This window comes from Bombina bombina, chromosome 4, assembly GCF_027579735.1.
Source record: "Bombina bombina isolate aBomBom1 chromosome 4, aBomBom1.pri, whole genome shotgun sequence".
NCBI lineage: Eukaryota > Metazoa > Chordata > Amphibia > Anura > Bombinatoridae > Bombina > Bombina bombina.
Window position 1 is genome coordinate 503,285,131 of NC_069502.1, and position 9,861 is coordinate 503,294,991.

At 35.1% G+C, this 9,861-nt stretch overlaps 1 long non-coding RNA gene across 1 annotated transcript in view; it reads right to left on the bottom strand.

The window, feature by feature from the left end:
* LOC128655455 (uncharacterized) overlaps positions 1-4,954 on the bottom strand; it is a 139,351-nt gene extending 134,397 nt beyond the window's left edge. Inside the window, exon 1 of the long non-coding RNA XR_008401805.1 lies at positions 4,922-4,954. This is a non-coding gene — a long non-coding RNA (uncharacterized LOC128655455). The remainder of the gene's footprint in view (positions 1-4,921) is intronic.
* Positions 4,955-9,861: the final 4,907 nt, after the last annotated feature.

A 9,861-nucleotide genomic window follows, 5' to 3' on the forward strand; every position in this document is an offset into this window, starting at 1 on the left:
TGTGGAGCCATGATGCAGGCATGCAGATAGACACAGCCCAATTTGAGAAAGTTCTGAAGCTCACATGTCATTTTTTAACCATGTTCATGCAATTAGGCTAATTGAAAATCACAGGTGTACTCAATTTTGTTCCAATGCTTGTGTGTCAGTGATCACAGGTGTATGCAGTTTTTTTTGTTACATTAGAGTATACAGCAATAAGTGAGTACACCCCTGTGCAATATCACTTAAAATATCAAATGACAAGTATAGTATTTCCTCTTATGAACAATCAAAAACAAATACTTTAGTAAGACTATATTGAAAATACAGGCCCCAAAGTAAAAACTGTAAATACAATTTATTAATCTTATTAAAATCCATAGACCCTTAATATCAACATACTAAATATTAAATGCATTTTAATTCTAAGATATTACATTGATATAGTTAGTGACTAAAATACACACTATTTCATCATATACAATGAATTACACAAATATCATTTAATTGCAATTACATTTTCTGTACATTTTTTATAAACCCCACCCAGTAATAATCTAAATTATAAGCCAGCCCCTCTATTAATATCCCTAACCAATTGGCCCCAAATCATATGACCCCGTTGCATCCTAACTATCACTAGACTCATTCATGCGAGCCTACAGCTGATAGGAGCCCCAAAGCTGTGTTTTGCAGCTTCTTAAACTTCTTAAACCTCCCGAAAACTTAAACCTGATTCATTATTCTCTTCTTCAAACCACTAAATGTAATCACAATCCCTCTCCTCTTAACTTTATAATATAAAACCCCCTCATAAGTCCCTCCTTGCAAAACCCCATAAAAATGCAAGAACCTTTTCCTTTGTAAACCAGCCAATACCTAACCTCCTTCAAAAACCTGAAACCCCCAAAACAAAAAACCCACAACAAATAACACCCCTTTATGACATTTAAATAATCATGCCTAGCTAAGGCCAGCAGTTTTCCTACCTTAAGCGTTTGCAGCTTCAAAGCAATAGCAACAGGTCCCTTGTGTTCCTCTATTCAGTGATTAACCAATCAGAATGTACTGAGGCTCATTACAGCCCACTGGTAAAAGGTTAATCAACTGGAATTGATTGGAAAGTTCTATAAATAGGATAGACCTTAACTAGGCCCTAACCACAATAAAGAAGAGGATCAGAAGAACCTACTGTTGCTTACCAAAAGAGTATGAAAACATTCGATTTTTCAACTGCAACTTTTTTTTAAGTAACTGAGGTTTTAAGTATTAAGGAGGTTTAGTAATAGCTAGGATTTCAGTTGTTACATGATACAGCATTCATTAAAGTGGTGGGCTCTCAGCTAATATTTAATTTATACATCCTTCAGACCACTATTTTTGAAAGAGAACAGGCTGATTTTGAAATGAGGGCTAAAATGATTATCTATTTGTTAAGTGATGAAAAAAATAGTGAATATTTTAACCCACTAGACTCAAACTAAACCAAATAAACCAAAGAATAGCTGATACTTCACAACATAAGTAACATAATCTAATTTCTACAAATTATGGGTCAAATAATAATTTTGATATTATATGGTGGACGACAGAGTGTCAATTACCCTTCTCTATAGATACTTGTTTAAGTTCTGAGTTTTAAAGCTATACATATATAAATTGTATTTTGTTCATTTTATGATTTTGCTTCAACCTACCTATAAACATTTCTGTTGATATCCAAGGAACCAATAAGGTACATTTTCAATTAAGTTATTACTGATATTATTTCATAATGTTATGAGCTATGTAGTCAGGAATGTAAATGATGATATTTATCATGCCATATAACATGTCAGGATGATGAAGTTGTTCATTAAAAAAAAATGTAACCTACATTTTTCTTGTGTAAGAATTCTGTGGTATCAAAGGGAATATAGCTTGAAACATACTTGCATGTTCGAAATGTCGTTCTTGAAATAAATGTATGACTAAATACAGTTTAGTTTGATGCATAGCCTCCAAAATATGATTAAATACCTAACATTTTTATCTGCATTGTTCTGTCAAGAAAAAAATGATCTACAAGGAGAATAGAATCAGCTCACCTAAAACATATTCAGAGACTATTACAAGCTATAGATCTGAATCTCCATTACCTTATGTCTGTAATAATTCATCAGTGGTGCTAAGGGTTTGTGAAGGTGACATGTATTGTTCTTGTGGTTGAAAAAAAAGTTCATTCTTAAGACTATAGGCATTTGTGACAGCAAAACAAATGTCCATTAAGTACATTTTAAGTAATACAAAGTATATTCATTATTTATAAGCAAATAATGTGTATACATATGAACAAAATAATATTAGCACATTATTAATAACTTTTGCATATAACAGATTAATTGATATTACCAATAAATGTGTGGACCAGTCTATAATGAAGAATTAAAGAGATTAGGGGGGGCCGATTTTATCATGATCCGATAGGGCCCCAAATACCCCTGTCTCTTCGCGAGCCTTTAGGCTCGCCGAAAACAGGAGTTAAGAAGCAGCGGTCTTAAGACCACTGCTCCTTATCTCGTCCGCTGCCTCTGAGGCTGCGGACATCAATCTGGCCCGATGGTGTACGATCGGGTTGATTGACACACCCCTGCTAGCGGCCAATTTGACGCGAATCTGCAGAGGGCGGAATTGCACAAGCAGTCCACCAGAACTGCTTGTGCATTGTTAAATGCCAACAGTGTATGCTGTCAGCATTCAGCGATGTCTGGTGGATATGATAAATCGGCCCCTAGGTATTACCAATAAATAAAAAATGTATAAATGCAAGGGGACTGTAGGTCAGGAATATGTTGGGAATTTCAAGAGCAGCAGTTAAAGGGACATTGTAATCTGTTTTAGAAGATTTTTTTTTTTAATAGATGTTCCTGTTCTGAATAATCTATGTTTATGTCTCTAGCCATCAGTGAATATTAGCATCCCAGAACTCATTTGTACACAAGTATCCACTTTATGTTATTTTCAATGTAAATTTAAAATATATCATAAAAAATATTTTTTTAATTTTAAAATGTTTGACAGTTATTATTATAGGCGTTTTTACTTTAACACAGCTACCAAAGTAAAAAAGGGTTCCAGTGTTATAGATACTGATGTCATAGTCTACTTACCTTGCAGGTCATGTGAACCATTATTTAATCAGTCACTATACTGGACAGATAAATGTAAATTCCTTGCATCTTTTATAGACTCTTTCAATGATTGTTAGTCATTTTAATTTGGAAATAAATATTCTGTATATATGATTTTATAGAGTTGTTTTCTTTGTGGTTTTTTATGATCTTACTATTCAATTAGGGTTGTCTTTTGTACTTCATTTTTATGCCTCTGATTTTGACAGTGTTGTGCGGGTTTTGGCAGAGGCTTGAAAACTTGGGCTGCATTTTAAATAATAAAGGAATTTTGTCAGGATTTAACCATTGAAAGTGCCATTTTAACAGTTAACAGGTATCTGTAGTCTACATAGCACTGGTTTTTTGCTTATCTGTTATTAAATATCAGCAGTGATTTAGTATTATTGGCTTCTATTGACATCAATGGAAACCTATAAATGATAATTTGCAACGAGTTTACACTGCACAAATTATTCTACATTATCTTAAATTATCATTTCATTTTTACACTAATTAAGGGTATAATACCGTTAGAAAACATGGACAACAAAAATAAAAAGCAAACAGTATGTTTGGTTCCATTTGCAAAACACACACACACACACACACACACACACACATATATATATATATATATATATATATATATATATATATATATATATGTGTGTGTGTGTGTGTGTAATGCTATTTACATGTCTTTCAAGTAAACATATACACTATAAAGTCTATATTTACAAAGCTACCCCTATTCAGCAAAGGTTTCATACCCATGCTACAAACCTGTGCAAATCACAGTTTAAAAGCTACATGCTCAAAAAGTGTTTATATATGGTTTTTACATTGACGTTAACAAAACCGGCCCTTTTTTCATTCAAAACTATAGGGTCACTTAACGTTACACGTAAAACACAACAGATTATAGGTTTTACTTGCTGAGTTTTGCATGCTCTGGTAAAACAGAATACTAAGGTTTGTTAAATATAAATAAAACCATTGAGGGATTTTGTGACACTGTTTACAATTGTCGATAATTGGCCACTATGTAAACACGATCTTGGAGGTTTTGTGGGAGGCTTCAGCAGATCCAGACAGAAGTATTGCTTTTAATCCACTGATATATTTCTGATTGTTTATGTTTACATTATCATTTCTCCTGTTTTGTGTTGCAGAGAAAACAGACAGAATTTGACTATATGACTTATCAAGTTCTTAAAAATGCTGAGAGAATCAGAAGGGACCCAGAAATATTTACTTTAAAATAAAAAAAAAAGAAGAATGACTGACTGACCAGATTAAATATCCAAGAACACCAGGCAGGAGTCTAAAGAAAAAAAAGATGTACACATGAGTCGTAAGTGATGATATCCTTGTTTAAGAACTATACAGATATAATTCAGGGGTATGCCAACTTAAATACCTCTCAACATGATTCAGCTGTAGTCTCCAAACAAGAAGATATTAGTTCATAACAAAGAAACCATCATCCAAAAAGTTACTGTGAAACAAAGTTCAGAATGTATAGCACAATATTTATGTTTTACAGAAGTAGAATAGATCTTTATCAATAACAATATTTGAAAAATGAGTCATAACATTTCACAAGCATCTTATATTTAAACTTAAAATGAAGCATTTTGTCAAACACTCACTAGGACAGAATATTGCAATCTTATGCAAATAAATAGGCCTTTAAGAACATTTTGAGGGGATATGTGACTTATATGGTTCCACCGTTGTGGCATAGCTGAGAAGGTCTGTATATGTGCAATGATTATTACACTCACCTTTATCATCAGAAAAGCAATGGCAAGTGCATGTGCCTTGATATTGGCTGCAATTTTACTTGCAGATTGTAGTGTTTGTAAATCCAGGTGGTTTTAGAAATATATCTGACACAGAGTCCATTTATACAGCAACTAACTACACACTTTATTTCCTGGTTCCTCACTTCAACAACACTGTCCCCGCCCCTGCTTCTTTGCAACAATTATATACATTTACAAGTCAGAGCACAAACCTAGGAAGAAAGCATTTATATATTATAATATCACAACAAACACCATATCTCTCCCTTACTTTAGATTAGAAACATAACAAATAAACTAAACATAAATATAACTATATATATACTATGCTTAATATCTAGAAATAAGACCAACTATATTTCACATAAAAGAGTTGCATGATGACATAATACATTACATGAAAACACATTATTTTTCATAGTTTTTAAGGGGTTTCAGGAGGTCTTCTATTTTCTCTGGAGAGGGTTATTTCGATTAGTATCTAAGGGACTGATCATATGCTATGTTTTCTTCCCCCTCACTGCTCTCTGAGTTATTCATATTATCATCATGTTCTTGAAATAATTTGGGTATATCAGAATCATCATCTTCTGCATCAGATACTTCAGTGTCCAGTTCTTTGTGTAGTTTCTTGAAGAAAGAAGAGTTCCGAGTTATTGTATGTCCATTTCTTACTGCAGTGATCATTGATCCTTGAATTCTTGTAACTGTATATGGGATGACATCATATAAAGTATCCAACTTGTGTCGTCTATTTTGCCTACACAGGACTCTGTCTCCAACAGCAAAAGGAGCAGATTTGGTATGATAATATTTATCCGCATAAGCTTTCATCTTGGCTTTGGCATGACTGTCTTTTTGTATTAAGTCCTTGTTGAGTGTCTCTGTTAGCGAATCATTTATATCCGGAATTTTGATCCGAAGTTTGCGATTGAATAACAGCTCTGCAGGTGATCTGCCAGTAGTACAATGGGGAGTTGATCGATAGTCTCTCAGAAACGAGTATAAATTTTGTTTCCATGGTCTACCTTGCGCTGTAGTTGCCCTTAGAAATTTCCCCATAGAACGCATGAATCTTTCAGCTTCTGCATTAGCTTGTGGCCACAAAGGAGTAATTCGCCTATGTTTAAATCCAAGATATGAAGCAAATTTATTAAACTGAGTACTGTTAAATGGGGGACCGTTATCTGTTTTAACAATTTTAGGAATTCCCAATAAAGAGAAATCTTTGTCTAAAACCGGAATAACAGTGACTGAAGATGTTGAGCTGATAACTTCTACTACCGGGTATCTTGAATATTCGTCTATAATCACCATCAAATAATCTCTAGTAGGTAATGGACCATAAAAATCTATACTCACATTACACCATGGTGCTTCAGGCAATGCAGACATTTTTAAAGGTTCTTTGTGAGCTCCTGGAGTTGTGGCTTGACACACAATACAATTTCTCACCAACTTTTCTGCTTGTTGATCTATTGATGGAAACCACACTTTTTCTCGCAATAAACTTTTCATTTTAACTATTCCTTGGTGACCTTCATGTGCTAAGGATAATACTTGCTGTTGTAAACATGTCAGAATGACTAGTCGATTACCTCGCAAGATAATACTGTTGTCATTATTCACTGAGAGTTCTTTGCTAAATCTTGCAAATGACTTCAACTCTTTTCCATGTATTTTGTCAGAATCAGCTGTGTACCATTTTCCATTCCGAACTAATACAGCGAGTTTTTGCAGTATAGGATCAGCTAATGTTGCTTGTTGTATTTCTTCTAAACTCAATGCTTTAGGTATAGCATGATTAGTAACAAAATTGATATATTCCTCTGCATCCATGGAACTTGGTGAACTTGTGAATGAATCTGTTGATATAGGATGTCGAGACATATAGTCTGCTGGGTTCTCTTTTCCAGATTTGTAAACCACAGTAAAATTATATGGTTGTAGTCTTAAACCCCATCTTTCTATTCTAGCGGGCGGTTTGGGATTTTGGATTATTCCAGATCAACTGTAAAGGCTTGTGATCTGTGATCAGTGTGAATGGACAACCATATAAATATAAATGAAAGTATTCACAACTCCAAACTATTGCCAGAGCTTCACGTTCTGTTTGAGAATAACGTTTTTCCACATCATTTAAAGAACGGCTACCATAAGCAATTATATAATGCTTGCCTTTGTCTCTCTGCACCAGAATAGCACCTAAACCAACAGGGCTAGCATCTACTAACAGAATAGTTTGCCGTTGAGGGTTAAAATAGGACATTGTCTTGTCACTGGTCAAACTCTGTTTCAGTTGTTGAAAAGCTTGTTGTTCAGTTTCAGTCCAACGCCATGGCACACTTTTCTTTGTTAACTCTCTTAAAGGTGTGGCAATAGTAGAGAAATTAGGGATAAATCGAGAACAGTAGTTTACCATCCCTAGGAAACTTCTGACTTCACTGGCGTCTATTGGAGGATTTGCATTCTGAATTGCTTCCACTTCTTTGGGTCTGCTGATATGCCTTCAGCTGAAAAAACAAATCCATAAAATTCTAGTTTAGTTTTGTTAAATTCACACTTACTACAATTTAAGGTAAGTCCTTTCTCATGAAGTCGCTCAAAAACTGCTGTGAGATTTTTATCATGGTCCTCTTGAGTAGCTCCAAACACAATGATATCATCGCTGAAGTTTTTAACTCCTGGAATTCCAGATAATGTTTGCTGTATTGCATTTTGAAATACTTCAGCAGCAGAAGAAACACCAAAACTTAGGCGCTTGTATCTCCACAATCCTGTGTGTGTTGAGAATGTAGTTATATATCTACTTGTTGGATCCAATTCCAGTTGATGATAGCCTGATTTTAAATCAAGTTTGGAGAAAACTTTTGCCTGGTTGAGATCATGAATTATATCATCTAATGTTGGAGTAACGTGGCGCTCCCTGATAATGGCAGTGTTGGCTTGCCTCATGTCTATGCAAATTCTTACACTATTTGGGTCTTGGGTTTTGGCATTGATACTATTGGGGAGACCCATGGAGTTGGCCCCTGCACTCTTTCGATGATTCCTTGTGTTTCAAGGTTCCTGAGTTCAGCATCAACCTTGTGCCTTAGATGAAATGGAATTCTTCTATGTGGTTGTATTACAGGTTTTATATGTGGATTAATATGCAGCTGTACTTGAAAATCTTTCAATTTACCAATGCCATTAAACAAATGGGAATACTGCTGTACTAACCGATCTGCTACAGATCCTGTGTCCTTTCTAGGTGAAATTGCATTCATAAGCTTTATAAGTCCCAAACTGGATGAAGTTTCAAAACTCAGAAGAGAAGAATTTTGACCCTTTACAACATAAAACATAGTTGCTGTTTTGTTGTGTTTAAATGCACATGTGGCTGTAAATTTACCAATGACATTAAGGGTTTAGTTGATCCATATGCATATATATTTATTTTACTCTGTAATAACTGTGGTTGTGGTTTTTAACATGTGAAATGTTTGTTCACCCACTAAATTGACAGCAGATCCTGAATCAATCAATGCAGTGATTTTAGTGTCATTAATGAGTACATCAACTTGTGGCTGAGTTAGGTTACACATGTTGTTTACTACAAATACATATTTGTCATCATTGTTTGAATATTGTCCTTTTTGATCAGGAGATCTGACTAGATTTACTTTCCACTGTTCTGATGTATGTGGCTCAGTATGTGATTGAGGTATTTGATACAGTTTTGTTCTACATTGCTTTGCAAAGTGATTACATTTCCCACATGCCCTGCATTGCTTATTCCTTGCAGGACAAGTCCCATTATGTGGATAGAAACCCCCACAGTTCCTGCATAACACACATGAGATCTGTTTCTTTTTTGTGGGCTGTACTGTTGAACTGTCTTTTTGAACTCTATTTGTAATAAACTGATCTTCAGTAGATCTATTTTCTATTGCTTGCAGCTTGCCTGTCAGCAATTTCTAATGTTCTGCCATAATCAAGCAAATCTTTTAAAGATAGTTCAGATTGTCTCAGTGCATATTTCCTAAGTTTTGAAGAAGTACAGCTTTGTATTATCTGTGCTTTAATCTCATTTTCAACATTAGAAAACTCTCAATTCTTTGCTAGTAAATGTAACCTGGTTTGAAATGCATCTAAAGGTTCATCACCCTGTTGTGTTGCCTGTCTGAATGTGTATATTTCATACTGACTGTTCTTTTTAGGGTGAAAATATGTTGTCAGTTTATCTTTAACATCATTGTATGAGTCGAGTGGTTGCAGACAAGGTATCATAAATGTCATACACTTTTTCTCCAGCTAAAATGAAGCAGTAAAGCCTTTTTTCTGTTTGCATCAGTAACATCCAAAGCAATAAGATAATTTTCAAATCTCTGAATCCATTTTAGCCATCTTGGGCCTACTGAGCTTAGTTCTGCATCAGAATCAAACACAGGAAGTTGTATTCATTACATGCAGCCATTCTTGTTTGTGTATTGCAGCAGGGTACTCACTGTTTGCTGAGACAAAGCAATAGGGTTCAAACATAATCCACGTCGCCAAAATGTAGTGTTTGTAATCCAGGTGGTTTAGAAATATATCTGACACAGAGTCCATTTATACAGCAACTAACTACACACTTTATTTCCTGGTTCCTCACTTCAACAACACTGTCCCCGCCCCTGCTTCTTTGCAACAATTACATACTTGCCAACTGTCCCGTTTTTGCCGGGACAGTCCCGGAATTTGGAACCCTGTCACGGCCATTTTAATGTCCCGGACTGTCCCGGCAAGTTAGTAGCAGGCTGCAGCTTTGCTAAGCTAGCGCGATCATGTGCCACTCCTGACATCTCCTCCTCATTGAATTTATGATCTCTCTTGACTATTGCACATCAGGCAGCGTTGTCAGCACCTCCTCTACGTCACCATCACGTGACCACCCT